At 40.9% G+C, this 24,628-nt stretch overlaps 1 protein-coding gene across 2 annotated transcripts in view; it reads left to right on the top strand.

Moving 5' to 3' along the window:
• The window catches only part of LOC118276086 (uncharacterized), an 89,882-nt gene that overhangs the window by 36,720 nt on the left and 28,534 nt on the right, over positions 1–24,628 (top strand). The gene's annotated exons all lie outside the window — the stretch shown is intronic.

The raw sequence follows: 24,628 nt of genomic DNA, 5'->3' as shown, positions 1-24,628 counted from the left end.
CAATTTGTTTTATTATAATCAGTCCCTTAGAGGGTGCTACCATTTTATTGTTGGAAGGTGAAATTACACAGATTGTGTTTGTACTCGCTAGTTCTAATGTACTGGGTACATCTTTGGAAAGGTCTAGAAACATATTGTAATGTGAATGAAGCTAAGTTATGTAAACAGGTATTATTAAAAAAATTAAACTCATTTTGATTCCGTTTTCAGCATAGTATTTAACATAGGAGAAGGTTTTATTACCTGAGGGATAATTCAGTTAATTATTTATCTATTTATTTAAAGCTTTATTGCACATATACACTGTGAAATTGGCGGACTTATGGAGCTAAATAATGCCCACGGCAGGCATTATTTATCTCCAGTAACATAGCTGAAAGCATGATACATTTTTGAATTTGGTATATTAATATCCATTTCTCTTTAAATGTTTGAGTCAGACACAAAAAAGTTAACAAATAATGACATGTACTTAGGTAAAATATAAAAATTGGAATTGGAGACAAAATTACACGTCATTTCTTTCCCCACTTACCAAAACAAGTTCTTTAATTAGTAAGAAAAGGTTCTAATGAATTTTCCTTTGGACAAATGGTGTAACTAACCCATTTTAAATTAGAATGGGTCCTTTCTACGTGTCCTATTATTCTTTCATTCAATAAGACAACTGCGTATATAGCCAGTCAAGCTAACGCTAATTGAAGAAAAACTTCATCCATTTGAAATAGAAAGGTTTGAATAGGATAGATGACTAATTTTTATTTTAATGTCCGTCTTGATTATTTTAAAACATTAGACATGTATTTTTTATTTTCTTACGGAAACAAATACATTCGAAGATACATCGATTTTGAAATATCGCATGACGTCACTTATAGGTACATTTTATTCTCCTAGACTTTGGTTCGTTTTATCCAAGTTGTTATCATAAATATGTTATGTCAAGATAAAAAAATACGTGTCTAATGTTGTTTTATTACGTTTTTTTTTAAATATTAAAACAAAACGTAACTGATATGTATTTACTACACTTAATATTTTGTATACAGAAGCTGTTGGTAAACCTTTATTAATAAATAAATAAAACAAAATAACCCTTTACTATGTTTCATTACATTGTAGAAAAGTTATATATATCAAAAACATCTCCATCTCTCTCTTATCACAAAAACAAGTCACATATTCTGATGTTGATTACATTGGTTTTGCTTAATCATGAACTTGATTCAAACATTTCGTGAAAAACATTTCCCTTTGTATGTCAAGAGTTGAAAGGGCTAGATTAAAACACGAACGGCCTAACCCCAGTGTTTGTGTGAGAGGTAAATTGGTCGTCATCGTCATTTGAGCCTCCTTTGTACAGAATGTGGGCCACTCGACCTAGCTTACTCGTCACAGGTTTTAAAATAGAGCCTTTATTCTGTGAGGTATAAGGGTGATTTTTTATTGTGAAGAAATTGGCTAGATAACTTCGTATAACAAAAACATACTGTCACATCTCTTAATCCCCGAAGGTGTAATCAGAGGTTCACATACACATCGTAAACCCCAATTTTCTTAGTTGTATAATAAGAGGTCTATTTTATATTGGGTGATCCTGTTGCCATACAGTGGACACAATCTTAACTCTGGTCATTTACTGAAAATTTTATGATAAACCGACAAATTTGACGACAAAAAAGGATCGAATCTGCAATCCCCTGCTCTTTAATTAGAGACTACCTTGTTAGATAACTAACAGAAATGCCAAGAGCTAATTACTAGCAAAAGCAAAAAGTACACTATGGGAAAATATGCCTCTTCTTTGAAAACAGATGGAAGAAAAGAGAAAACCATATACTTCCTCCTTTTCAAGTCAAGTCATTAATAAGTTCATCGGTATCAGGTGTATGTACCTTGTACCTGTCACTGCTCGATATATTTCTTTAGTTACCTACAACGACCCTCGTGGGAACATATTGAATAAGGATTTCTGCTTATATGCCAAGAGAGGCAATTGGATTTACTTATTATATGTGTTTTAATTTATTATACGATTGCTTTATACTTTTTATTACTGATCGAAGGCAAAATTAAGTTTGACAAGTTATCACTTTTCGATCCCTTGACTATCTCTAAACACAACTGATATTGACTGCACGGTTGGTGCGGTGGCTGGGTAACCGGCTGTCGCGGTACGTGTACCAGGTAGCCATAGAATATAAATTGGAAAATACTAATTCAAAAGTCCAAATTTTGTCAGAGGTCAATGACCTCTCACCAATATTTTATGTGATATTTATGTCTAATATTTTTAGATTTCCTTCAGTATTTATACTATGTATATAATTAATATTACTTTGTTGGATACTGAGATCAACGACATCAACCACTTGTCACTATCATGTCTCCAGGCTTTTATTAAGTTGAAAGGCCCTGTCTTCCTTAATTATGATTGAAGGACAACTACTCCAAAATCCTTGTTGAGAAATGTCAAAGACATTTTGAATTATTATTTTGATTTCCTGGCTGACAGTTTTAGTAGATTGTGAGGAAATTATTGTTGGTTCCATGAATCTTGTAAGCTTTAAAGGTAAATAAGAAATGTCGGTTTTCATTTTCAGTATCCTTAGTACAAGTTTGCTTTACGCTGAATTAAATTGAAACGAGAGCGTGTTAGGAGCTCTGATTGGCCAGCATGATTGAACTAACCATTCAGAGCGAATCTTCGTTTTGTTTTCGTTTAACGTAAAGCAAAGTCATAGGTACTAAGTGTACAGAGAGGAAAAGTATTATTGGAATTTTGTCTTTCGAAATTGGAAAATGTGAACAATGTGTGGTGGAAGGCTCGGCTCTTAAAAATGAAAGGTAGTAAATAGTGCATGTAATGCATGATACCTTCATACCTTAACGAATTAGGCAAAAATAATATAAAAGCCTTGGTAAAGACAGAATTGAAGCATTAAATCATGTAACGAGTACATATAAAGCATAAATAATGTGTTAAAATTAATTTTATATACTGAAACAGTTCTGTTTACGTAAATATAACGTCTGTGGTTGGGAACGGTCATTCGTTAATGAGCGCTGTTTAATATCACAGTTAAAGGTGTATCGGAAATATATATACAGTATAAAATAATTATGTATTTTTGTTTTTACCATTCGGCAAAGGATTCCCATTAAAAATAGTGGCTTTGGAAATATATTTGTGGTTTTTGTGGAAATGTACAAATTCAAATGTATATAAAGGCCAGTCAAAAGTTGGAAACTTTTGTATATATCTGTTTATACTTCCATTAAAATAAATGCCAGACTCCGTGCTACAACTGAGAAATTTACGAAAATCAGACGAATTTTAAAAATTAAAACAATTGAACCAACGAGGCAGTGAATAATATATCATCATCATCATCATATCAGTCATAAGACGTCCACTGCTGAACATAGGCTTCCCCCAATGACTTCCAGATAGGCCGGTTGGAAGCGACCTGCATCCAGCGGCTCCTTGCGACTTTAAGAATAATATCAATAAGACCAAAACATAACACAATGGGTACACAATACCAGGTGTTTATATAGGAGTGTAAATAGAAAGAATCAACAAAGAATAGCGAGGAAAACCTTCACAGAGTTTTCCTTCCTCTTTAGCTTTTTCTGAAAAATCTATCGTAATCATAATTTCTTTGTACTTATATTATACTTGGTGACCCGGCAAACGTTGTTTTGCCTTATAAATTAATTCGTAAAAAAATAGGTTGAACAACCCTTATCACTTAGGGGTATGGAAAATAGATAGTAGCCGATTCTCAGACCTTCAGAGATTAGTCGGAACAAACAGACAGACGGACAAACAAAAATTATAAAATTTGTGATATGATTTGGGTATGTTCATTTATAATTTTGCATGTAGTAAAAAGCTTTTATTTCAATACTACAAACAGACACTACAATTTTATTTATTAGTCTAGATATCGATCAAAAGTTTATTAATGTTTATTTATCTATAATAAGTTATTTTAGGCGTGTAGATGACATCGAATCGTTAGTATTAGTGCCTAATTAATGTGATTGCAGAGTCCAGAGGACTGAATGGAACATTCGGAATTGGGGCACCATTTTATTTATAATTAGTGGTCGCGTTTCGGTTGTGTGTCAATCGTAGTTCGTTAATTAAATAAAATACATGTAATAAATTGAAAAAAAGCGAATATTTTTGTCATAAATACCTGATCAGCAAATCAAGATACAGAGGGATTATTGAAACTGATCCATGCTGATTTTTATTAGACAGTGTGAGGCAAATAGACAGCTTCTAATAAATCACTTAGTTTAGCCAAATATGTGTGACAATTACTATGTTTTATTCAACCATATGCAGTAACACGATGTTACTTATATTTTATTGTAACATTCTGACGTGTAACAAAACACTACATATCATAGTTGATATGACATGAAAACAGTTTCAATCTTAATGGAAATTGATGGAAATCCATTGTTACATAGCTCGAATTTTTGTACAAAATTCAACGGATTTTGTTTAATTAAAACCACTATGCAATTTTGTGAGCTTTTCACTATATTTGTTGTTTGCATACAAACAAACACATATATGTTTTAGCCAGTAACATATGTACGTACATTAAATTTGTGTGACAATATTTTTCCATTGGCCTAAAAGTACGATGAAAATAGTGCACATTTTTGCAAATGTACTTTTAGGTTGTTGATATTAGTCCCATTATGATAGGGGCGAACCTATTGCCATAGCCCGGATACCATTTCAGACTTAGTGTTGGTATAGATAATCTAGCAGTTTCAAGGCATCCAATGACTTCTGCCGCCTAGAGACTAAAGAGAGTGTCAGATTAGTACTAACTATAAACCCCCCGTTTCTACTCCTGCATGCCCCGGTAACCCGTTAGGTGCTCCACAGCTCCAGAATAATTACATAAACAGCCTATAAGTGGCCACTGCAGATCAAAGGTAGACTTTTCTCAGACGGAGAAGGTTTGAGTATTAATTAACACACTTGCTCAATACGGGTTGGCGACCGTGCATGAGAAGCGAGCGTCTTAAACCTTCGGGCCACCACGACATACTATAATATAAGGGGGAATAATAGCGTGATAATATTAGGTCCTAACTTTATATTAATGGCAGAAACACCTGATCTACATGTCCTACACGAGTCTTAAACTCTTTTTTTTTTTTTTTTTTGTGGGGGGAAATCATCCAATGACTTTTCTCGCCTTGGGCGAGGCGAGAGGGAGTGTCAGACTCTTACTGACTAAAAACCACCCCGTTCCTTCTCCTGCTTTTCGAGCCGGAGCCCCGGTAAACCCGCTAGGTAATCCGCAGCTCCGGATCAGGCATCAGCCCTGCTGGGCCCCATCTGTGGTGGTCTGATGGCTCTTTGAGGCGCGCGCGGAACGCGACGCGCCGCACGCACGGGTCTGGTTCTGTTCGGGCGGTGAGCTACCCTTGCTCGCCGTCCGCAGGCCCGCACTTACGGTGGCCGGAGATCGTCTCGGGATCCCCTACGCCCGGAGTGTCTTTCGCGACGGCTGGGGCGTGAGGAGGTTTGTTCTCTCACGCGCCCCGCCTCCTCCTTACACGAGTCTTAAACTCTAAGGGTGTCATTTTAAATGTACGTTTACGTTTATTACTAGGTGTAAGAGTATCTTTTTTATGCCCTATTATCCGGACGTTGAAGTTGACTTTGTGACTAGGAAAAATCACCCTTATTGCTATGTAAACAAAAGAGACGATTATGTTTAGGGTCACAAGTAGTAAAAATCGTTTATAATGGTCATTTTATCAGTGGAAATAAAACAAGTTTGTGAATAGACCACAGTTTTAATGACCTTACTATGAAAACTTACTACCAAAACTAACTATGAAAAGTAAATAGGTTTTTTTTTTTGATGGGGGAAAATTATCTAATAACTTCTCCTGCCTTGGCCGAGGCGAGACTTTTACTGACCAAAAACCACCCCGTTCCTACTCCTGCTTTTCGAGCCGGAGCCCCGGTTAATCCGCTAGATAGGTCGCAGCTCCGAATAAACTATACGTTATGCACATTTCCAAATAAATTATACGATTACCTAATTTAGATTTTGTAAAAATTGCATAACTCACTGCTATAAAAATCAATCCATCATAAGCTTTACATATAGGTCAGAAAAAAGACATAGACTTCAAAAAAAAGATTCAAAAAGAGGTCCAAAGACAGAAAGTCCACAGAAATATGTGTAGGTATACTACATACATACTTTAACATGGTTTGCTGTACAAAAGAAAAGAAGAAGAAACTAAAAGACCCTCATAAATAAGTGACAATTAGACTTTTAACTAATCTAGCTCTCTAATGCGCACCTAGATACGTGGCGAGACTTCGTTGACTCTAGAGTCTTATAATAAGGCACTAGATACTTTTCACAGTGAGATCCGTACCTACGTGCTAGTTTTATGGCTTACGTAAGGTAAAGCCTTCTAATTACCCTCCCGGGTCTAATTAGGCAGTTCGTATAGTGGGGTGTGCCCTAAGGAATAGTGTTGCTAAAATTAAATGAGCCGAAAACATTTCGGAACTTTTTGGTCGGTAAGGTACTAGTTTCAAGATTTTGACTTATTTTGTTTTGGAAATGGTGGGTAGGTCTTGTGAATTATTTGATACTAGCTTCTGCTAGTGGGATAAAAAGTAATCCTGTTACCTAAGGCAGCTCATACCCCGTCTGTATATTAAATTTTAACAAAATCCGTTTAGAAGTTTCAGCGTGATTGACGGACAAATATCATAACAAACAAATTTTCACGTTTATAATATTAGTGTGATGTCATTAAAATGTTACTTATTTATTATTAGTTCATGTAAGGAACTACATTCTCATAGGGTCATCATCAGTCGTTTTGAAACCACAAATCAAAATCAAATAATAATAAGATAGTTTTATCACCCATTTTAAGAATATATGCTAAAGCGATTACTATTTACAAAGTATTAAAAAGAAATATAAAGCTACGCTTCAAAGTTATTTGCATCTATCCGCAACTAGCTAGCGCTACCTCAGTGTCTCAAGAAAACCAGTGTTGACATTCCTGAATAATACATAGGCTACTTCATTTTGAAAGATAACTCGTTCAGACTGCAGGTTTACCCGCAAAAAGAATTTAAAATGATCCACGGAGAATATATTTTAAATTGCTTTCTAGTGCTATGACATTAAAGTTGGATTTTGTTTATTTTGTATTTTCTAAACGTGTCTAAAGTGCAATGTACTGTTAAGAAAATTAGAAAATTTGGTCTTCAGATTAGACAAAGTGTAATTGAGGATTTTATTTTTTAAATAAACATTGCACTAGGATTTTTTCCTGTATCGTGGGTGTATTTCCTGTATCGAAACAAGATTTTGTGGATCACACAAAAAGTTGTTTCGTGCAAAATCGAACCCGCTACACGTTGCTCGGCAACCGGTTACTAGGCCACTGCACCAACTTTGCAGTTTAAATCTGATTCCAAAATCTCAGTTCTGTGGTACCAGACTCCTTCTTTATTACAATAATACTTGTTTAATTGAAATTAAGTTGGTGTATGTCCTTTAAATATTGATTCGTCAATTCTTTCCACAAATAATAGGTATAATATTATACGACCTAGTAGTACTGTTTGCTGATGATACATCTTTATTGTTTAAACTCAAACGTGGACAATTAGTCAGTGATCATGTAAATAGTGCTCTCTCAAAAATAGTAAGCTGGTTTAGTGCCAATAATTTATTACTTAATGAATCAAAAACTAAATGCATTAAATTCACAACACCAAATGTTAGACATGTGAAAACCAGCGTGCTAATCAAGGGCGAGGAGTTGGACCCTGTAGATTCAACTGTCTTTTTAGGTATAACTCTGGACGCTAAGCTACAGTGGGCTCCACACGTAGATAAGTTGTCGAAAAGACTCAGCTCTGCAGCATATGCCGTTAAAAAATTAGAAATTTGACCGATGTAAATACAGCGCGATTAGTATACTTTAGTTATTTTCATAGTATCATGTCATATGGTATCCTCCTGTGGGGAAATGCTGCTGACATTCAGTCTGTCTTTGTGCTGCAGAAAAGAGCCATTCGATCAATTTATAATCTTAGTCCGAGGCACTCTCTTAGGGAACTATTTAAAGAAATTAATATATTGACTGTTCCTTCTCAATACATTTATGAAAATGTAGTGTATGCTCACAAAAACATTAATTTATTCAAAAAGTATTGTGATATACATAATATAAACACTAGAAGTAAAAACAAATATATTGTTCCCACTACTAGACTTAAGAAAATAAGTGGTTCGTTCAGATGTCAATGCATACGCTTTTACAATAAAATTCCCAGCGATATTCAAAGTTTGAGCCTGAATAAATTTAAAAATGTTATTAAAGAAAAACTGTATAGTAAAGCTTTTTATAAAATTAAAGACTACTTAGATGATAGTCAGGCTTGGGAGTGAGCCGCTATAATGTCCACACAGGTCATGTTGACATGTTTGTAACACAAGTTACATTTTTATACAATTTGACATGATATACATTAATATCATTCGATATTTTTTTGTTTTCACATATTATTTTTAAAATTGTTAGTTTGAGGACCGTGCGAGAGTTTGCCTAGTCATTTCACTTTTAGTTAATTATATTCTGACAGTGTGAGCATTTGTGTGGCCTACCCAAATGTTCTTTTGGTAGGTATTGTTCGTCGGATCATTCAGCAACAGCCGTCAGCTGAGCTCATTGTAAACTGACACATGCGTGCTGCCATCTGAACAGGTCCGCTCAAACTGCTGTGGTTCTTTCCTCAAAAGACCACTACAGAATAAACTTGCACGGTTCTCCGACATCTTTAATTGATTTTGTCTGGACTTTAAAAGAGACTATGACCTCTGAGTTTGTTTCGGCATTTCTTCTCAGAGTAGTCGAAATATTGACGTGTAGTGAAAAATAGTGAAATATTGACGTGTAAAAGTGTTATTTTATAATCTATTTACAGAAATAAATATCATTTATCATTTATCATTTATTTAATTATCACCTATTATAGTAAAATCTGGCGCATACACATTAAAGAGACAAATGCTCATTGGAATTAATTGGAATATTGTTTCAGTGTCAGTCATAAATCATTTTGCATTCAATTATAATATTTCACACGTATTTTATATTATGCCAGATATTTATTATGTGCGTTTGTTATGTATCAAGTATCTTAACTGTATTATCTATAACAATCTAATATTAAGCTTTTCCAATCATATTCATAGGCACACGTAGCTTATCACTAGTGGAAACGGACTCAGCTAAGCTTCGTTTTTTATATGGATAGATGCGTGCTATGCATGACTTCCCTAATATCGATACATCGCATACTCGTGATACGCATCTTTCTCGCACAGGTTCATAGCTTAGTATCAGTGGCAACGGTCACATAGTTTTACAGCTTAGCAGCACATTTCTGGTGAAAAAGCACCCTAATACTCAAAATCTTTTAACATCTTTTACATTACATAACATCCGACATCTTACCCACGCCACGGGTCGAGTTCAATCAGTGGGGTGAAAAGCAAAAAGAAAAACGAACATTTTCAATTTCCTACCATCACATACGATTTCGCGAATTGTAAATAGAATCACATAATAGCAGATAGAAACGAAGACGGTTCCGAATCTGACAGTTTTTTCATTTCCCCTCAGCTCCGTATCTATAAGAATTCCGATAAAGCAATATGAAAGACGATCATACTCGTAACCATCAATAATGAGGACAGGTAAGGTCGTAAAATCTTCATAAATCTCGTACCAACTCGACTTAACGAAGAATTAATAATAGCTCCAACATCCTGCCTATAAACTTAACCTAATACCCTCAAAGCATAGTGAATACCACTTTATTACTAACAACTAGATTGAGTCTAAAAATAAACCGAACCTCCCATTTAATTACCAGTGAATCTGTGCTAAAATGAAGTTAACTGGAGAGGGCGAACGGATATGACCAATAAAAATTCTATATATCACCGATAAGATCTCGACGAGGCAATTTTCCAACGTTTCCATTACCTACTAGGTTAGGCGCACGCTATCGACACAACTGCGGATGTGCGACCGCAAAGTGTCGTCATTAGTCGTGATGGGTTGTCCTGTCGCGATTTAAGGTTTCGACTAGCGATTTTGCGGTTTATGTGGTTGTAATAATAGGTTTCTAGGTTTTCTGCAGTGCTGGAGTTTAAGTGTCATTGTGCTTCAAGGTTTTTTGGAGTAAACAACAATTATGTGTTCAGTGGATTAAGAATTTCTCTTGTAGTGTAGGTGTATACAAAATTATAAAAAAAGCCTTTTTGTTCATCTTCACTGTGCGTTTAAATATACTACTTTTTAAAGCAAGTAAAAACACAACATCATCTTGTATAATAAATCCACAAAAACACAACGTCAGTCGTAAGCGTGCCCTTACACTAATCATCTTGACAGCGACGACTTTTCGTCGCGACGTCGACGACCCAACCACTGTGAGAGAAGCAATTTTCCGTTACTTTACGCCAAGTTATGACTGGTGACCGTGCGTGAAATAAGACATCAGTCGGGCCCGTATGAGTGGCTCCATTGGCCCTAATATGGGTAAACGTGGCTTAATGAGAACTGGGGTAAAATAAACAGAAACCGTAGATCGGTGTGTTTCTTGGGTGAGGTCGTTGTTAAGTTATACCTTTTTGATATAGCTACATAATTATGTATATGTCGAGTTAATCTATGTTTGCCAAAGTCAGTCTATCCAAACCGGCTGTCACGCAATGTATAGCAGTCTCGATTCCTGCACGGTTCAAATCTTTATGTGATCCACATATCGTGTGTCTATGTTAAATTGTATGTCACGATACGCCATAGGGGTGAACTGCGTTTATTTTTTTTAATGTCATGTAGATCTTTTAAAAGCAGTACTTACAGTCTTTAATATTCATGGTTTGAAAGTTTGCCACCAGGTGCAGTAGGCTGTACTTTAAAGACGGAAGCCTCTCCACGTAGAATACCATTCAGCTAAAGTTGGTTAAGAGTTATTGTTGACCCCCATTTAAGGCAGAAAAGATCATGCATAATGTCTTGGTGTTTATATGTTCTTAAGCGATCGTATTGAGGAAATTCCCAGTACAACTGCCATTTTAAGACTCTTCAATGGAAGTGCTAAATGCTTTCTTAGTGAAGAATTTAGGTAAACTACTTATTTGAAGTGTTTGAGTACAGTCCTTATTCTAAGTGAAAAGGGTTTGCTTTCGTTCCTTTGTTTCCTATTTCAAGTAATGTCGGGACTTAGAAGGTTTATTGGTAGAAAGGTAGTACGGTTAAGTATTTAATATATTAATATAGGTATATTACTTTTAAAAGAGTAACGAATGGAGTATCATTCGTTCTTCGACTACAATTTAGAATTATCTTTCACTGACGAATTACTGACAATTTATTTGTTGACGTTTCAAAACTGTTTAATTGAAATTGTAAATGTTTTTGACTTTGACTATTTTCGGTAGATTTTTTGCTGAGTTAGAATTTCAATATGTCAATGGAAAAATTTAAGTGAAAAATCTAAGCTGAAATAATACTTTGTTTCACAGAAAACAATGTATCTTACGAATATAATAAATCACGAAAGAACTTGATTGGTTCATTCACCCAAGCTATGAATAGCTCGAGATACAGAAAACCAAGTCATTCACTTCCACAAAGGGTAAATAAATCCCGCACGCTCTCAAGCAATTACTTTAAAACAAGAGCAAAGCTTTCCACTACTTTTCAGCGACTTAACCTAAATAGCATCGGAACAAACTACAACACGATTTGTCCTCAAAAGCAATTATTCGGAAAGTCTCAGTACATTTCGCAAACAGTAGCCAGTAACCTCAGTATGAGCTTGCTTTACGTTTAAAGTAATCGAAACAAGAGCGCATTCGGCGCTCTGATTGGCCAGCGCGAATGAACTAACCAATCAGAGCACCGAACGCGCTCTCGTTTCGTTTTCGTTCAACGTGAAGCAAACTCGTACTAAGGGTACAGAGGACTAAGTGCAAATTTGTTTTACATTAACGCGATCGATACAATTATGACGTTCGGCGCTCTGATTGGCCTGCTGCAATTAACCGACTAATCAATGAGCTAAAACGCGGTGACGTTTCGACCATTAGAAAAAAAAACTCGCACTAGGCTTTTAGTACAATCAAATAAATGGAACGTACATCGAGTTATTTGGCAATAATACGGAGTTATTACGTACTTGAAGTATTTAGGTTTATAGATAAAGGCACTAAAATGTAGGAATTGTAGGTTATGAGAATAGGGTGTCTTTTTATGATCTGTAATTTGTCGTAGGTTGACACTATTCGTCTAATGGCTCAAAGCTACGAAGTTATATTCTGCAGCTGCTTAATTACCTGTACTAAATAATATGAGAAAGCAAGTCTGTTGTCATTATTACGCCTTTTTGATTAACTTTTTTTTATATAGAGGGGGAAAGTCATCCAATGTCCTTTTTCGTGTGAGAAGAGCCTTTGATCAACAGTGGGCAAATATAGACTTTTGATCATTTACAACTAAAGTTTTAATTTTGTTTCTACTTTCTCTTACAAACGTTTTATACTGTAACAATAAAAATATTGCGTCACCCCGTATGGTAACGCCCGTATGTATCATGTCACATTTTATATTGATGCGATAAAATGCATTTATTTGTTTTGAAGTTATTTTTGTTTCATAGTGAGAATGGTATGATGAAAATCTAAACATTTTACAGTTTTTAAAAGATAGTTTTTTTGTCAAAGAATTTCACCATGATTCTCGTTGTTGTTAGCAAAATTTCATTTTGATTGAATTGTCGTCAATATAAACGTAGACTTAGTTGGTTCTTATGGACTATAAAATATCCTGCAATGTATACCAAATCGGGTCGAAAAATACATCCCAATTTTTACCAGTCCCATTTTAACTTCAGAGTTCATCACCCCGCAGTCTAGTAGTATTGAGGACATACCTCGAAATAGCGACAATAATATGATTAATTACTTGTAGGCTTTTAGCATTGTAGGCCACAGGTGTGGAGGCTAAACGGGAGATTCTACTTACACATATAATATTAATTTATTATCATAATAAGTCTTATTCTTTTCTCACTGTATTTGTGTGTTTCATATCCGTTGTTTGTTTGTCTATACTATGTACACAATTGTATTATTTCCTCGTATTTATTGTGATTGTTTCTTTGTTATATTGACAATTTAACTTTGCTTAGAAAAATTGTTTGTTTAGTTTGTTGCTACATTTGTTTTTAATGTGTGTTTTTCTAACTAGAAGCAGGCTTATGTAATGTTTAGAGACGGTTTTTAAAAGCGTTTAATGACATCAGATTCTATACGCACTCGAAAAACCTACTGATTTTTATTCTTGTGGGAATTTAGCCAAAGTAGGAATAAGCCGAACCGATGTAACCTTAAAAAAAGAGCGTATTTATTTTTAAATGGCCGGTAACGCACCTATGACTACTCTGGTGTTATGGGTGTCCATGAGTTGCGGTAATAGCTTACCATTAGATGATCCGTCTGCTCATTTACCCCTATTCCATAAAAAAGACACAGAAAAGCAGAATTTAGGCCTAAGTATTTTTCTTAAAGAGCTTTCTCTGACACACATCGAAATGTTACTAAACTTTAAGGAAAACGTGTCACAATATAATGTCAACGAACAAATCGACATGAGTCAAGAAATTATCGATTCGTCAGACTTGTACATAATAATCTTTTGCACATAAAAGCTTGTGTTCAAAACATACATATGTTTTAAGTAGGCACTATAGAGAAAAGCCATACATTTATTTACAATTTACTTATACATTCAGTGTCCTAGAGAATTAACATAGAGACTATTGTGCTATCACAATACTGTAATGTATTCATTATTAATGAAATGTAGGCCGATTCTCTGTGGGAGCAGTTCCCTTTGAATCAGATGAAAAGGAAGAGAAATCGGGTTGGACGTGCGTCGGGTTACAATGACTTGCTCAAACAGATTGCGAACTTTGATGTATTAAAATTATTGTAAAATTATTTCGAGTATTATCTATCATCGTTTTGTGGTAATTCTCGAAAATGCGAATTGTGAAATCTTGATGGATGAGTTCTTGGAAAATTTTGGAAAGGTTTTGTTTTAGATTTGAGATTTGAGTAGGATAAGTTTTTAAGGGAAGGTTTACTGTGGTTTCTTATTGTTAGGTAATAAATTGTTATCATACAATAATTGTATCTCATTATATTGACCTCACGGTGCGGTGGCTGGGCAATTTGCTGCCACGTAACGTGTAGCGGATTTGATTTCATTTGTCATGTTTATGTGGACTTGTATGTTTGTAAGCGCACTCCTGACACAGGAGAAAATTCTAGTGTGGGGAAACGTTTTTTTTAATCTTAGAATCTAATAACCGTTAATAATTTCTCCCGGATTCTCTGCTTAACGTTTTCAATTACCTACTTATTTTATCGCATAATTGAATCTTTTCAAACTATTGAATGAAATTAATCTTCAACTTCCCAACCAATGACGCGGCGATTATCATAAGTACTGCCATTTATAAAGCCTTAGAGGTTATTATAAGGTAATAACTCATTTATAACAACTACAATTTCCTTAATAAACATAAATAGTCCTTATTCCAACTATCCATCAGAGGTTGGCAAAGGAAATGTCTCGCCTATTCATGCAAAAAGAAAATTCTGGAATACTCTGCGATCTTAGTGGCTCGTTAGTAAGTTGGCATGTAGCGGTGCACGTTGCAAAGTCGAGAATTTTCTGTACCCACCATAAGTACTCATACAGACATATAAACCAGTTTATCATGACCCCGCTTTGTATGATCTTTCTGCACATGGATGGGTCAGTTTATACTGGTTTTGTATAGCTTGTTGTGTACCAGCTAAGTAAGCCATCTACAAATGTGAACTCAGCCTTATATAGTGAAAAGAGTAATAAACAGTGTAACACTAGCCTTATTCATGAAAACCTGTCTGTCATTTTCTTGAACAGTTAGCTGTAATATCGCTTTGAACGTACGACGTACGTCTCCATTTAATGGTACCCTACCATTACGTACGTATAAATTATTTAGATAACTGCTTTATTACAAAGATGTCAGTGTCAAAGCATTTATATCCATTTTTATATTTACTATCGTGAGACATACTAAATTAACTTAAAAAATCACGGTGAGTAGAGGGCGACATCGCCGCGTCTGCGCATGATGATGATTCATGATGAAGAGTCCCTGTGTGACTCGAAACTAGTAGAGCATTTCTCTATTAACGTACGTGAGTAAACCGTGATTTTTTTTAGTTAATTTATTTCAGTTATTTCTTTGAATACACTTTTAAAATATAGTAGTTCAGTGAAGAACAGTCAACATACATACGAAAGGAATCTAAAACTGAACTTACTACATACAAAAACAATATACCTATCTACTTATGTATCTAACTTCTAGCTGTCTGTCAATCTGTCCCATTACCGTTTGACTTCAGCAGACACAATATAAACACTATACATATGTATAAGTAAATATATTGTTCCAACTTTGCTAAAGGCATTTCTGGGAATAATCCCCAAGGGAGTAAAATACTGTGAAGTCTACCTACATTGTACTCCCACTCTTTGTTTTTCCTTGTGGTAGTCTTATAAGTAAAGTATAAAAATCACGCTTCTATTCCCAAAGGAACTGGCAGAGGTTTATATATAGTTCACTCACTTTTTGAAAGTTGGGTACCTACTTTTATGCGTACCTTTGTATAGGAAAGTATCCCTTATATACATATTGACTCTAAGTCATTGTCTGATTTTATGTTGTCCACAAAGTAGTATTTTGTAGCTCACTCTATAGTTTCTAACACTATTTGTAATAAAGATATCGACAAAACTGAAAATTTTTCTAATAGGTATTTTTGCAAATTAAATCCTAACAATCTTAAATACTTATATTATAAATGCGAATGTTTGTGACTCTATGGGGGTGGTGGTGTGTATGTTTGTTACTTCATAACGTCAAAATGGCTGAAGGGATCATGATGAAATTTGGAACCAGGTTAGGTTATGGTATGAAATAACGCATATGATATTTTGAATCCCGCGGGACCGCAGGCGAATCCGGTAGCCGAAGCAAGTACAGTCATAAATACACTTAATATGAACATTTTTGAAACAACGAGACGCACGTAATCCGATCAGAGTGTTCTGGGACTGTAAACTTAGTTAGTACATAATATTAGCATTTCATTACGTCGGTATTTCCCATAGGACGAAATCGAGGTGTTAGTACATACATTTTGCTAGTTAATTTGCAAGTACTATACGCGTATTCACGAATATGAAGAGTTATTTTTAATTTTTTTCGGCTAGACTATTAAGCCAGCAATTAAATTTGAACTTTAAATCATATGTCGTATGATATATTTTATAACGTCTATACAAAAAGGTGGTAAGCGCATTGTCAGCGCGCTTGCAGCCTTTTTTATATTGTTTCCACAACAAAAAACGCCCCGGCAGGGCTGAGCCGGAGTCGTGCTTGTTGTGTGTGTGTCCTTAACTGTCCCGTTACTGGGCAAATCCCTCTTCTCTCATGCAGAAGGAATTAATCACTTGTTTTCCTAACTTCTTAATTGATTTCTTTATCTATTTTTCTTGTACCACACATCAATCTTGCGTCCCAAAAACGATAGATATATAATAGAACCATAACCTCCATTTCCCACCAATCGTAGTAATATAAAAAAATAATAGAACAAATCACACCACAATTACCTTGATGGTCATTGGTCACTAATTTTATTGTAGTTACCATCACTCGTTTTGTTCTAAGATGATTAATGAGTGACAGTTTTGTGCCGGCAATGGATTAGTTGCCCGACGAATTTCTCACAACAATTTACTATAATTTGCAACGATATTATTCCGTAATATATCACGAGTGCTTACGTGTCGTCATCAATTATTAAAAAGGTGTTCTTCTGAGAAATTTGTTCGTACATTTTTTCTGACAGAATCGTTTTTGTAGGTAAATGCCTACAGATTTTTTTTTGGTGTAGTGTTACGGTACACGTTTTTGCTATACATGTTTTTATAGTAGGTAATATAAAAGTAAACACAGACATTTCTACTATCGAATAGACATATTAGACATACCTATCTTTAAAACAGACATGCCTAACAAGGCATGTACATACATACGGGGCATTATTTGTATGTATTTATTTGCTTATGAAGCTCCCATCTTAATCGACTTGAAATCGTTTTTTGAATGTGCTAAATATACTAACATTAACACAGTAAGATGATAATTGTTCTACCTATCCATACAATACACTTATGCCCGAATACTCAAACGCTACTCGATTTTAAGACGCTCTCAAATGTAGTTCTATCACTAACAGTTCTTTATAAAATGACAGAAATAGCACGATATTTAAGTACAACTTAAAATTGAGTAGCGTTTGAGTATTCGGGCGTTACTCATGTACAATATCTTAAGCTACTTGGGGTCGGTCCAATATGTAATACTATGTATATCATCCCAAACATTGACCAGTAGGGAACACTACACACAGTATTAAGCCCGTCCTAATATGTACATTACTTCCATTAAACATCATTATTTATTTATTGAATAATCCTATGTATAACCCAAACTGCCTATTTCGTAGGACCAGGTATCCTAGATCTCGGCGAATGGCAGGTGGTCGGAGAGGCTAAGAAGGCCGCCAAAGAGGGGCGAAAGCGCCGGAAAAAGGAACAGCGGCAGCGGCGGCAGCAGCGGCGCAAGGAGAAGCGCGCTGCGGCAATGCTTGTCGCTCCTAAAACCGCGGCGGTAGTAATAACTCTACAGCCCGACGCGGTTAAAAGGGGTGTCACGTACGGCGACGTCCTCGCCAAACTGAAGGCGGCGGTAAATCCTGCGGAGTACGGGGCCCCAGACGGGTTTTCTATGAAAGTCACGGCGACTGGAGCCCGCCTACTGGAGGTCCCCGGCGCGGCCAGCGGTCCATCCGCTGACGCTCTTGCCGAAAGGCTCAGGGCGTGTCTCGGGACGGACGAGGCTCGCGTGTCCAGGCCCACCAAGTGCCTAGACTTACGTATATTGGGCCTGGACGACTCCGTAACGGCGGAGGAGATAGTGGCTGCTGTAGCCAGGATGGGAGGGTGCCCTGCAGACCAGGTGAAGGCAGGCACCATCCGTGCAGACAATTCGGGGCTACGAACGGTTGTCGTGAGCTGCCCCGTCTTAGCAGCCAAGAAAATAAAGGAGGGTCGAAGGCTCCTGGTGGGCTGGGTCTCGGCGCAGGTCAAACTGCTCGAGCCTCGGCCTATGAGGTGTTACCGCTGCCACGTGGGTCACCACGTGAGCGTTAAGTGCACCTCAGAGGTGGACCGCAGTGACTGCTGCTTCCGCTGCGGTCAGCCCGGTCACAGGGCCGGCTCGTGCTCCGCCCCGCTACACTGTCAAGCATGCGCGACAGTTGGTAAGCCGGCCAATCACCGGGCCGGGAGCAGAATCTGCTCCCCTCCTGCCAAAACCAGGGGCAAGGCTAGGCCCTCCGCCACCCCCGTCGTTCCCGCCGCCGCCACTGCAGTAGCAACCGCTTCCCCTACTGCTGCTGTCGCCGCGGCCGCTGCCGGCTGTAATGCCGCCGAGGAGGTCGTGATGGATTGTCAATAGTGACTCCATTACGTCTCCTCCAGGCGAACATCAACCACTGCGCTGCCGCTCAGGACCTACTACTCCAGAGCATGGCGCAGTGGTCGATTAATATCGCCGTGGTCTCCGAGCCCTATTTCGTCCCGCCCAGGGATCACTGGGTGGCGGACTTGGACGGCTCGGTGACCATCATCTCGTCGGCCGCCGCCGGTACCCCGACTCTTGAGGGTGCTCTAAGAGGCCGGGGTTGTGTCGCAGCACGGTTCGGAGAGATCGCTGTGGTGGGCGTGTATTTCTCTCCGAACCGAACTCTCGCCGAGTTCCACAACTCCCTGAGGGAGTTGGTTGACGTCGTCGTCGGGTTCCGTTCCCTCCCCGTGCTCGTCCTCGGGGACTTCAATGCCAAGAATCTGGCTTGGGGTTCCCGGATCACTGACACGCGGGGTAGGATGGTGGAAGACTGGGCTCTGGAGACAGGCCTAGTCGTCCTGAACCGGGGTTCTGTCCCCACGTGTGTGCGGATGCAGGGTGAATCGGTTGTGGATATTTCGTTCGCAAGCCCCGCTCTGTCACCGCGTGTCGTCGACTGGTGTGTCATGGAGGAGGTGGAGACATATTCCGATCACCGGTACATCCGGTTCGATGTTTCCGCTGAGTCCGCGGACCCACCGGTCAGACAGGCCCCATGTGGCCCGCGTTGGGCGCTGAGGCAACTGGACCGGGAGCTATTCCTGGAAGCCGCCATCGTGCAGGCCTGGGTGATACCACCGGACAGGCCTGCCGACATTAACGAGGAGGCACGGTGGCTCCAGGACGCCATGTACAGGATTTGTGACGTGGCGATGCCCCGGGTCCGTCCAGGACAGCGGAAGCGCCAGATGTACTGGTGGTCGCAAGAGCTGGCTGCTCTGCGCAGTGCGTGTGTTGCTGCGCGACGCCAGTACACTAGGCACCGCAGGCTTCGTATCCGTCCACCGGACGCGGAAGCTAGAGAGGCGGAGTTATATGAGGGGTACAAGGCGGCGAAAGACGCCCTAAAAACGGAAATCCGGCGGGCCAAAAACCAGGCCCGCCAGGAGATGCTGGAGACTCTGGACAGAGACCCGTGGGGACGCCCCTACCTAATGGTGCGTGACAAGCTCCGCACACAGGCTCCCCCGCTGACACAGAGTCTCCGGCCAGAGGTTGTAGAGGAGGTGGTCACCACCTTGTTCCCCCAATCACAGAGGGGCTACATCCCTCCGTGCATGACTCCGCCCCCTGCGGTGCCCGATGCGGGCCACAGCGACGACGACGACGACACACCACCAGAAGTGACCGAGGCAGAGCTGAGAGTGGCGGTGCGCCGGATGGGCGCCAAGAACACCGCCCCGGGACCCGACGGATTGCCTGGCAAGGCGTGGGTCCTGGCTTCGGAGACTCTCAGGCCTCGACTAATTGGTCTTTTCAGCGCATGTTTGGAGAGGGGCCAGTTCCCGCTATCATGGAAGGCGGGTAAACTGGTCCTCGTGAAGAAGCCAGGGCGCCCTGCGGACTCTCCGTCCGCGTACCGGCCCATCGTGCTACTCGACGAGGTGGGAAAACTATTTGAAAGAATAATTTCAAACCGCCTCGTCGCGCACCTGACGGGAACAGGGCCGGACCTCGCGGACGGCCAGTTCGGCTTCCGCAGAGGGCGCTCCACGGTGGACGCCATCATGCGCGTGAGGGACCTTACGACGGGGTCTGCAGTGTCCAGGGGTAGAGTCGTCGTGGCGGTGTCTTTGGACATCGCCAACGCCTTTAACTCTCTGCCCTGGAGCTGCATTTTGGAGGCACTACGATATCATCGGGTGCCTACCTATCTCCGTCGTATAGTCGAGGCTTATCTGACGGACAGATCCGTCATCTACCCCGGTCACCGAGGTGAGTGGAACCGGCGAGAGATGTCGCGCGGTGTTCCACAGGGATCGGTCCTGGGACCGCTCCTGTGGAACATAGGCTACGACTGGGTGCTGCGCACCGACCTCCCGAGCGGCGTCAGCGTGGTTTGCTACGCTGACGATACGCTGGTACTAGCACACGGGAGGTCGCACCAGGCGGCGGCCGACCTGATGATGAGAGCGGTTGCGATAGTCGTTGAAAGGATCCGGCAGCTGGGACTCGAGGTGGCGCTTCATAAGTCCGAGGCCATGTGCTTTTATGGCCGCGGGAATGCGCCACCTCCGGGTGGGTTCCAGATCATGGCAGGAGGGGTTTCCATCGGCGTCGAGGTGACGATGAAGTACCTGGGACTCGTCCTCGACAGTCGGTGGAAATTCGAGGAACATTTCCGACGTTTGGCTCCCAAGTTGGAACGGACGGGGGCTGCCCTAAAGCGGCTCCTACCCAACCTTGGGGGACCAAACGCCTCCTGCCGGAGGTTGTACGCGGGGATTGTGCGGTCCATGGCCCTCTATGGGGCCCCGGTGTGGGCGCCAAATCTACGGCGACGACCAGCTCGTGCGCTGGTTTCATCCCAGAGGGTCATGGCCATTCGGATGATCCGTGGATACCGCACGATCTCCGGGGAGGCGGCTAACCTCCTTGCGGGATCACCGCCGTGGGATCTGGAGGCGAAAGTGCTCGCGCACGTATATAGCTTACGTGCGGAGGCGCATCGCCGGGGCGAAAGTCCACTGCCGCGCCAGATCAGTGCGTGGCGGGATGAGCTCCGGCGCGATCTCATGGCGGAATGGAAGCAACGACTATCGCAACCGAGGGCTGGGCTCGCTGTTATAGCAGCGGTAAGTCCCCTCTTTGAGGAGTGGCTAGAGAGGCGTCACGGCGTCCTCACCTACCGCCTGACGCAGGTGCTTACCGGACACGGAAGTTTCGGTAGGTTCCTGTTTCGGATTCGGCGGGAGGAAACGCCCGGGTGTCGGCATTGCGTGGATCACCCGGAGGACACGGTGGAGCATACAGTAGCGGTGTGCCCTGCATGGGCTGAGCACCGCCGTGTCCTTAGGGATGTGATCGGCGACGGTGACCTCTCGCGTCCGGCTTTGGTTCAGGCCATGATGCGGAGCGAGAGGGAATGGGACGCCGTCTCCTCCTTCTGCGAAGCAGTCATGCTAGCTAAGGAGGAGGCGGAGCGCGTGAGGGAACGATCCTCCTCACGCCCCAGCCGCCGCAGAAGACACTCCGGGCGTCGGGGATCGCGTGACGATCTCCGGCCACCGTAAGTGCGGGTCTGCGGACGGCGAGCAAGGGTAGCTCGCCGCCCGACCAGAACCAGACCCGTGCGTACGGCGCGTCGCGTTCCGCGCGCGCCTCAAAGAGCCAGACCACCACAGATGGGGCCCAGTAGGGCTGATGCCTGATCCGGAGCTGCGGACAACGTAAAAGGTTACCGGGGCTCCGGCTCAAAGCAGGAGAAGGAACGGGGTGGTTTTTAGTCAGTAAGAGTCTGACACTCCCTCCCGCCTCACCCAAGGCGGGAGAAGTCATTGGATGATTTTCCCCCCTCAAAAAAAAAAAAAAAAAAAAAAAAAGGTATCCTAGATCTAGTTAGGTCTAGCTGAAACCTGATTACCTAGGCGGGTCGACACGCTACGAGTATCCGATTAGGTATAGCTTGTAGGGATGTTATGGAGTTCCGTGACTATAATCGAAACTGTCCGATATCCGAAATGATAATACATGACGTATGTATCTGTTTCGGATAGTTGCGGATAAAGATTAAGTCTAAATAAAATATATTTATTAGTGTTTCTATTTTACTCGTTAGTCGAGTGGTCGTAAGTGCGACTAGCGGACAAGGGGTCTTTTTTTTTTTTTTTTTTTTTTTTTGAGGGGGAAAATCATCCAATGACTTTTCCCGCCTTGGGCGAGGCGAGAAGGAGTGTCAGACTCTTACTGACTAAAAACCACCCCGTTCCTACTCCTGCTTTTGTAGCCGGAGCCCCGGTAAACCCGCTAGGTAGTCCGCAGCTCCGGATCAGGCATCAGCCCTGCTGGGCCCCATCTGTGGTGGTCTGATGGCTCTTTGAGGCGCGCGCGGAACGCTACGCGCCGTACGCACGGGTCTGGTTCTGTTCGGGCGGTGAGCTACCCTTGCTCGCCGTCCGCAGGCCCGCACTTACGGTGGCCGGAGATCGTCTCGCGATCCCCGACGCCCGGAGTGTCTCTCGCGACGGCTGGGGCGTGAGGAGGTTTGTTCTCTCACGCGCCCCGCCTCCTCCTTAGCTAGCATGACTGCTTCGCAGAAGGAGGAGACGGCATCCCAGTCCCTCTCGCTCCGCACCATGGCCTGAACCAGTGCTGGGCGCGAGAGGTCGCCGTCGCCGACCACATCCCTGAGGACTTGGCGGTGCTCAGCCCACGCAGGGCACACCGCCACCGTATGTTCTACCGTGTCCTCCGGGCGGTCCTCACAGTGATGACACCCGGGCGTTTCCTCCCGCCCAATAAGGAACAGGAACCTACCGAAACTACCGGACAAGGGGTCTCGGTTTCGATTTTCGGGTCGGGCAATGTTACTGGACTTCGTTCGGTTTTTCGAAAATTTCTCAGTAGTAGCACGGAGTATGGAATTGTGTTCAGTATATGTCAATAGGCTCACCCCTATGACAATTTTATTCACATATCCATATCCGTATTTGGATCCGAAATATCGTAACTATAAGGAACATCCTTAATAGGTAGGGACAGCCACTGAGTTAGTGTTTAATGGTTTCTGATTGAAATAGATGCCTAAGGGCTGTGCTAGGGGATGGAGCCTAATTTATTCTGTAATCGAACTGGGAAATAATTTCCTTCGGACCTTTTTTTGCTATTGTCAGTTTTGGGTCAGTGATTATAGTAGTGTGATTACTTTTTATGGTATAGGCCGGTAAACTAACAGACGGTTCACCTGAAATTCCAAAAGTGTTACAAGTGCGCGTTGCCGGCCTTTTGAAAATTAGCAATTTAGGGGTTGTTGGGGAATCGGGGATTCGGAAGATTGCGAAGGGGTACTCTACTTGGCTTACCGTGTTATTTAATAATAGTAAGATTTAGTAGGTATTGTAGTTAGTTTAATTTTGTTTATTTTCAAAAGTTAATGAACCATGCCTATCATTAACGAATAATTATGTGTTACAGTTATAGAGAATAACCAACCAAATCATTTTGCCACGGTCATAATTTAAGGAGATAATTTAATAAGTAGTTCAAAAATGAATCGTGACGAAACAGGTCATATATTAAAACATTTCACTTTTAATTATTCAAAAGAATACCTGGGTTGTTCACCTCATCACGTTTTGTGCCAACACTTTACCAATAGTTAGCTTAAAGGCAAAGCACCGGAGATTGCACCGCGAGCGTTCGTTAGCGAGCAGCGGAGGTAGTGCAGTCAACTATGCACATCTGTCTGCGGGGACTAATCTAGGAAACGGTGGTGAACGATTTGTTTATGTATTTGCGTGATATTTGTGGGAACGCACAATATTGCAGGAAAACTTTTGTTAACTAAATATGATATGTGAAGGTGTTAAATCAATCCCTGGGAATGAAAACTGAGAGTTTAATATAACCCACGGCCGGTGTGTCGGTTTTTTGCTCGAACTTGGCGGACACACTGCCGTGTGTCTAGATTTAATTTTCGTTTCATAGGGAATGTCCCTATGAAACGAAAATTAAATTAGATTTACAAAGAAAAATTTAAACGTTTACCTAATATGTTGATAAATCTTATTTATTTAACAAACATTGTAAGGGAAGGTTTTGTTATCTTGGATGGAACATATCTCGTATTATCGGTTGCGTAACGCCAGAACAGACAAATGTATAGGAAAACATTAGACTGTTCACACTCAAATGATGATACGTTAGTGCGACCTATGATACGCTCGACATATTTTACGTCAATTATGAACCTTCCCTTAG

This window comes from Spodoptera frugiperda, chromosome 31, assembly GCF_023101765.2.
Source record: "Spodoptera frugiperda isolate SF20-4 chromosome 31, AGI-APGP_CSIRO_Sfru_2.0, whole genome shotgun sequence".
Lineage (NCBI taxonomy): Eukaryota > Metazoa > Arthropoda > Insecta > Lepidoptera > Noctuidae > Spodoptera > Spodoptera frugiperda.
The sequence above is the reverse complement of the archived record's forward strand: the minus strand, read 5'-3'. Positions and strand labels throughout refer to the sequence as shown.